Source organism: Anser anser (genome assembly GCF_964211835.1).
Source record: "Anser anser genome assembly, chromosome: 6".
NCBI lineage: Eukaryota > Metazoa > Chordata > Aves > Anseriformes > Anatidae > Anser > Anser anser.
This window is the reverse complement of record NC_139726.1, coordinates 29,250,418-29,258,114: the sequence shown is the minus strand read 5'-3', so window position 1 is coordinate 29,258,114 and position 7,697 is coordinate 29,250,418.

The window sequence follows — 7,697 nt, the reverse complement described above, 5'->3', positions numbered from 1 at the left end:
CAAAACCCAAGTTTGTAATTGCCTCTGGAAAGCTGTTTGCTTAGGGTTTAGTTTAGATAGAAGGGACTTGTCCATGTCATAATTAATTAAGTGCTGTGTCTCATTAAGTGATAGCAACTCTACGTACACAGCAAAAAGGCTGTGGCTCAAGCTGCTGTGCTGTTTATATTTTGGGACTGAGCTGAAGTCTGTAGATTGTTGCTTTTAACCACACATAACAAGACAGGCTTAATTGGAGAAATGCTTTGGATATCACACTGCTAAGCAGACACGGGGGTGCTCTGAGTTCTCTCTGAATGGGAAAATCTTCTACCTTTTAAAAACCCTGTTTCTGTCTCCCACCTCCATCAAGGCAAAGATGAGGGCTACTTCCTCTTCTTCTACTACTTCTTCTTCTTTTTTTTTTTTTTTAAATCCAGTTTTAAAGTGTCATCACAGAGAAACGGCAATTTGTGGAGAAGGCAGCTGTATGAAGAGTTTTCCTGTATGGCAAACACATCTCCTTTTCCAAGCCTCCTGGCCAGCTGACAGCAATGTACCATGCATAACACTGCTCCCTGCTGCACACGCTGACACTGGTTTCAGTAAGTTTCTCTCTCCTGAAGTTTTTTTTTGGCTCACTTAGCAGAGGTGTTTTGAGGGTACATATTATGGTTGAAAGATGGTTGAAAAACTTGAAATTGCTGACCACAACAATCTTGGTACAGATAGCAGACCAAGGGTCAAAACACTTCCAGCTTCCTGCTCCTGGGTGCTAAGCAGCAGAATGGCTGTGCTAACACAGAGACTGCACTGAATGAAACAGATGCCGATATGCTGCATTTGTACAGCTCTTAGATAATCAGGAGGATGATCTTGCATCAGTGCAGGAAACAAAAAGGTGACAACACATCAGCTAGTATTAGGAACTGATTCTAGCATCTACACAAGGTGCTCTGCAATCAACAGCTCCAGGCCTCACAACATACCAGACAGCAGAAAGCCTCTGCTGTAATCTCGGAGTACTGGAGAAGATACCTTCATCAGTCTATTCCATTCATATTGCTCTGGGTCTGATTAAAAGAGCCCTTTGCACCCAGGTTAGTCCTCCCTTGAGAAGGAGGACTAACACCTGGATAAAATCAAGAACAAATCCTGTGTTGCCCACACACCCCTTGTAGGCTGGGCCTCTTCAGGCAGATTGCCAACTTGAATCCCAGGAACTGAATCCTTTGAGTAGTTCATAAAAGCTAAAGCAGCACCTCTGGCTCTCAGACTCAGTGACACAGAGTGTTAGAAAGCCCTTTTATTTCCTGGTTTACACTGGTAATGCTGTGGTCATTAGCAAGATGAGTTACTCAGTGCACACAGTGCATCTCTCAAACTCATGGATTTCACTCCTGTGTAACAAACGGGCTTAGCAGCAGATATGCCATTTCTAGGGAGAATAACACGTTTCCTCCTTGGAAGACAGGGAAGCTCCACTAAACCAAGTGGAGAACATGAGTGTGGTGGGTTGACCCTAGCCAGCAGTCGAACACCCACACAGCTTCTCTCGTTCACTCCCCTCTGTTGTGGGATAAGGAAGGTTGGAAGACTCATGAATCAAGATAACAGTTTAACAGGGAAAACAAAAGCTGCGTAAGGTGCACACAGCCCTTCTCACTTCTGTTTAGGGTGACTTTAAAGAGTAGGTGGCCTTTCTCCAGTTCCAGTACCCTTCTTACAGACATGGCTGAGGAGCACTTCAAGAAGTGAACATGAGAGAAGACAGCATGTAGCCCTCTTGGAAACAAGAGAATTTACATGAGAAGTTCATGACATCTTCCTCTGATTTGATGTGACAGCAGAGAGCTCTAAACACTGTCTCAGGAACCAAGTATTGGCAAAATGTTTGCTTCCATCTGCCCCAGCCCATCCCCTCCAGCTACAGTTGAGACACAGCTGCAATTCACTGGCTGCTTTGTGTCTGGCAGAAGGATCTCCTCTCAAAACTGTCTGAGGCAGATGGAAACGATCCCCAGTAACAACTTGAAAAATAAGTAAACACTGATTTCACTTAGGGGCTTCTCTTCCACTTGCTTGATTCAGCAGGAGGAACCCCCATGGCTGCCTGAGCAGCCCCAGTGCTGAGGGCATGGGACCTTCCACAGAAGCTGGCACGGTCTTCCTAAGGAAGATGTGGCTTGGTAATCTTAAATGCATCATTTGCAATGCAGATAAGGAATGGAATGGACAAGCAACCAACTAGTCACCTGGTATCTTTTCCCCCAGGTGTACTGAAATCACTAGGTATAGAATCATAGAATCATGAAGGCTGGAAAAGACAGAATCACAGAATCACAGAATCGTCTAGGTTGGAAGAGACCTCCAAGATCACCCAGTCCAACCTCTGACCTAACACTAACAAGTCCTCCACTAAACCATATCACTAAGCTCAACATCCAAACGTCTCTTAAAGACCTCCAGGGACGGTGACTCAACCACTTCCCTGGGCAGCCCATTCCAATGCCTAACAACCCTTTCAGTAAAGAAGTTCCTCCTAATATCCAACCTAAACCTCCCCTGGCACAACTTTAGCCCATTCCCCCTCGTCCTGTCACCAGGCACGTAGGAGAACAGACCAACCCCCACCTCTCTACAGCCTCCTTTAAGGTAACTGTAGAGAGCGATGAGGTCTCCCCTGAGCCTCCTCTTCTCCAGGCTGAACAGCCCCAGCTCCCTCAGCCGCTCCTCGTAAGACTTGTTCTCCAGACACCTCACCAGCTTTGTCGCCCTTCTCTGGACTCTCTTGAGCACCTCAACATCCTTCCTGTAGCAAGGGGCCCAAAACTGAACACAGTACTCGAGGTGCGGCCTCTCCAGAGCCGAGTACAGGGGGACAATCACTTCCCTAGACCTGCTGGCCACACTGCTTCTTATACAGGCCAGGATGCTGTTGGCCTTCTTGGCCACCTGAGCACACTGCTGGCTCATATTCAGCCGACTATCAATCAATACTCCCAGGTCCTTCTCGGCCAGGCAGGGTTCCAACCACTCATCTCCCAGCCTGTAGCTCTGCTTGGGGTTGTTGCGCCCCAGGTGCAGGACCCGGCACTTGGCCTTGTTGAACTTCATGCAGTTGACCTCAGCCCATCGGTCCAGCCTATCCAGATCCTCCTGCAGAGCCTTCCTGCCCTCGAGCAGATCGACACACACACTTAGCTTGGTATCATCTGCAAACTTACTGAGGGTGCACTGGACGCCCTCATCCAGATCATCGATAAAGATATTAAAGAGGACCGGCCCCAGTACCGAGCCCTGGGGGACACCACTAGTGACCAGCCTCCAACCAGATTTGACTCCATTCACCACAACTCTTTGGGCCCGCCTACCCAGCCAGTTTTTAACCCAACAAAGCGTACGCCAGTCCAAGCCACGAGCAGCCAGTTTCTTGAGGAGAATGTTGTGGGAAACGGTGTCAAAAGCCTTACTGAAGTCAAGGTAGACCACATCCACAGCCTTTCCGACATCCACCAAGCGTGTCACTTTGTCACAGAAGGAGATCAGGTTCGTCAAGCAGGACCTGCCCTTCATAAACCCATGCTGACTGGGCCTGAACGCCTGGTTGCCCTACAAGTGCCGTGTGATGACACTCAAGATAATCTGCTCCATGAGCTTCCGTGGCACTGAGGTCAAACTGACAGGCCTATAGTTCCCTGGGTCTACCCTCCTACCCTTCTTGTAGATGGGCATCACATTTGCTAGCCGCCAGTCGACTGGGACCTCCCCTGATAGCCAGGACTGCCGATAAATGATGGAAAGTGGCTTGGCCAGCTCCTCCGCCAGTTCTCTCAGTACCCTCGGGTGGATCCCATCCGGCCCCATCGACTTGAGTACATCCAAGTGCTGTAGCAGGTCGCCAACCATTTCCTCATGGATAGTGAGGGCCACATCCTTCTCCCCATCCCCTTCCACCAGCTCAGGGTACTGGGTATCCAGAGAACAACCGGTTTTGCCACTAAAGACTGAGGCAAAGAAGGCATTAAGCACCTCAGCTTTTTCCTCATCCCTTGTAACTAAGTTTCCCCCCGCATCCAGTAAAGGATGGAGATTCTCCTTAGTCCTCCTTTTGGTGTTGATGTATTTGTAAAAACATTTCTTGTTATCTTTAACAGCAGTAGCCAGATTTAGCTCCAGATGAGCTTTGGCCCTTCTAATTTTGTCCCTGCACAGCCTCACAACAGCCTTATAGTCCTCGTGAATGGCCCGCCCTCTTTTCCAAAGATTATAAACCCTCTTTTTTCTCCTAAGCTCGAACCACAACTCTCTGTTCAGCCAGGCCAGTCTTTTTCCGCGCTGGCTTGTCTTTGGGCATGTGGGAACAGACCGCTCCTGAGCCATTAAGATTTCCTTCCTGAAGAGTGCTCAGCCTTCCTGGACTCCTCTGCCCTTCAGAACCACCTCCCAAGGGACTCTGCCAACCAGTGTCCTGAACAGCTCAAAGTCAGCCCTCCAGAAGTCCAAGACAGCGGTTTTACTGGTCCCCTTACTGGCTTTGCCAAGAATAGAGAATTCTACCATTTTGTGGTCACTCTGCCCAAGACAGCTCCCGACCACCACATCTTCCACCAGTCCGTCACTGTTTGTGAACAGAAGGTCTAGCGGGGCACCTCCCCTGGTAGGCTCTCTAACCAGCTGCATCAGGAAGCTATCTTCCAGGCTCTCCAGAAACCTCCTAGACTGCTTTCTCTGGGCTGCGTTGTGCTTCCAAGGATATGTGTGGGAGGTTGAAGTCCCCCACGAGAACAAGCGCTGACGATTTCACAACTTCTGCCAGCTGCCTGTAGAACTCCTCATCCGTCTCCTCATCCTGGTTCGGTGGTCTATAACAGACCCCCACCAGGATGCTTGCCTTGTTGGCCTTCCCACTGATCCTAACCCACAGAGACTCAACCTTATCAGTCCCAGCCTCAAGTTCCACAACATCAAAACACTCTCTAATATAGAGAGCCACACCACCACCCCTTCTGTGCTGCCTGTCCCTTCTGAAGAGCCTATAGCCAGACATTGCAGCACTCCAGTCATGAGAGTGGTCCCACCACGTTTCCGTGATGGCAACCAAGTCATAGCCTTCCCGCTGCACAATGGCTTCCGGCTCCTCTTGTTTGTTACCCATGCTGTGTGCATTAGTGTAGATGCACTTCAGTCGAGCCGTTGCCTTCTCCCCCAGCCTTGCCATTATTCCCCCGGCACAGCTCCAACAAGCTTTCTTTCAGCCCCATCCCCCTTCTTACCTAGTTTAAAGCCCTCTCAACGAGCCCTGCCAGCTCCTGGGCTAGGATCCGTTTTCCCCTTAGAGATAGGGACCCGTCTGCGGCCATCAGGCCGGGTGCCAAGTAAAGTGCCCCATGGTCAAAAAAAACAAAATTTCTGTGTTGGCACCAGCCTCTGAGCCACGTGTTAATCAGGTGGGCTTTCCGTGTCCACTCTGTACCCCTCCCTGCTACTGTAGGGATGGACGAAAACACCACCTGTACTCCCGCTCCATCCACTAACTGTCCCAGTCCCCTAAAGTCCCTTTTGATAGCCTTCAGGCTTCTCTCTTCAATATTATCACTGCCAGCCTGGACTATCAAAAGCGGATAGTAGTCAGAGGGGCGAACCAGGTTGGGGAGCTTTCTGGCAACATCCCTGATCCTGGCCCCAGGGAGGCAGCGGACTTCCCTATGGGTAGGGTCAGGCCAACAAATAGGGCCCTCTGTTCCCCTGAGAAGGGAGTCGCCTACTACTATCACCCTTCTTTCTTTCTTGTGGAGGCAGTCTTGAGGCGTGGAGTCGACCTCCTCGCCCTAGGTATCCTCCTGGGTAGACTTTCTACCTCATCTTCACCCACCGGTCTCTCAAGCTCTAGGGCCTCAAACCTGTTGTGCACGCGCACCTGGGAAGGTGGGGGCAGTAGGGGGGGGGCGTCACCTGCGAGGTTGAGCAGGGACCTATCTCCATCCCTCCTCAACTCCTAGATCCCCTCCCTCTGTCCGACAGGGCAGGGTGTCCACCCCCATTTGGGGTGTCTCACCCTGGTACCTCTCCTTCAGGCCCTGCAGGGAGTTGCTCCACCAGTCTATCTCCCGCTCACACTCCCTGATAGCCCTCAACCTCTCCACCTCCTCCCTGAGCTCTGACACCAGGCAGACCAGGTTGTCCACCTGCTCGCACCTCACACACACAGTCCCTCTGCCTCCCTCAGATGGCAGCAACAGGCTCTGATCGCCTTGGCAAGATCATCTGGTCCTCCAAGATCTGGACCTCCAAGATCATTTGGTCCAATCATCCCTCTACCAGCAATGTAGGCCCCAGTATTAGTAGTAGTGTAGGCCCCAGTACAGACCCCTAGGGGACACCACTCGTAACGGGACACCAGCCGGCCTTACCTCCGTTAACCACTACCCGCTGGGAACAGCCCTCCAGCCAGTTCTTTACCCAGAGAAGAGTATACCTGTCCAGGCCACGGGCAGCCAGTTTCCCCAGGAGAATACTGTGGGAGACCATGTCAAAGGCTTTGCTGAAGTCTAAGTAGACTACATCAACAGCTCTTCCCTCATCTACCAGTCTGGTCACACAGTCACAGAAAGAGATGAGGTTAGACAAGCACGACCTGCCTTTTGTGAACCCGTGCTGGCTGGGCCTGATCCCCTGGATGCCACACAAGAGCTGGGTGATCTCACCCAGGATGATCTGCTCCATAACTTTCCCTGGAACCGAGGTCAGGCTGACAAGCCTGTAGTTCTGCGGGTCCTCCTTACGGCCCTTCTTGTAGATGGGAGTCACATCGGCAAAGACTCCAGTCCTCTGGGACCTCTCCAGATAACCAGGAACACTGATAGACAGTGGAAAGTGGCTTGGCAATCACCTGCGCCAGCTCCCGCAGCACCCTAGGGTGGAGCTCGTCTGATCCCATGGACTTGTGGGCAGGGGGTCCACCACCGGTTGTGGGGTATCCCCCTGGCACCATTCCCTCTGACACACCAGGGAGCTACTCCACCAGCCGATCTCCCACTCACACTGCCTTACAGCCCTCAGTCCCTCAACCTCCTCTTCCAGCTCTGCCACCATGCTGACCAGATCTTCTACCCGCTTGCCCCTCACACAGGGGCAATACCTGCCTCCCTCCCCCGGCAGCAGCAGGCACCGGCACTCCCTGCACCCAGAGACCTGTACGGCCACGGCTCTGGACAGGCCCTCCCTTTGGGTCGCCACAGCCTCTTTGGGGCAAGCTCTCTGCCTGGCGGAGACCATGGTAAAAACTGCGGTCACAGAGACTGCCAGCAGAGAGGATGGACTCGAAGGGGAGGAGGGGCAGAAGCCCTGTGTGCCACCACACGATCTCCCACACCCAGCACTGACGCACGCTGCGGGTGCTGCTCACACACTGGCGCCACCCTCCCGGGGGCTGTTCCTAGGCAGAGGGCCTGGGCCCTGGCAGCACCTGCTCCCGTCAGCAGCTCTGGGTGGCCACGCAGCCCAACGCTCTGCAAGTCCCACAGGCTTCCCAGCTATGCCCGCAGGAACCTGAGCTGTGCGCAGAGACGGAGGGGAAGGAGGGCGGGTGACGGAGGAAAGGTTCTCCAGTGGAGGGAGTCCCTGTCCTGAAGGTCCCATCCCCTCTGGAGATGCAAGAGGCTCTTTCTGTACATGGCCTGTGTCTCAGTGCTGCAGAGGAGAATCTGGCAACAGAC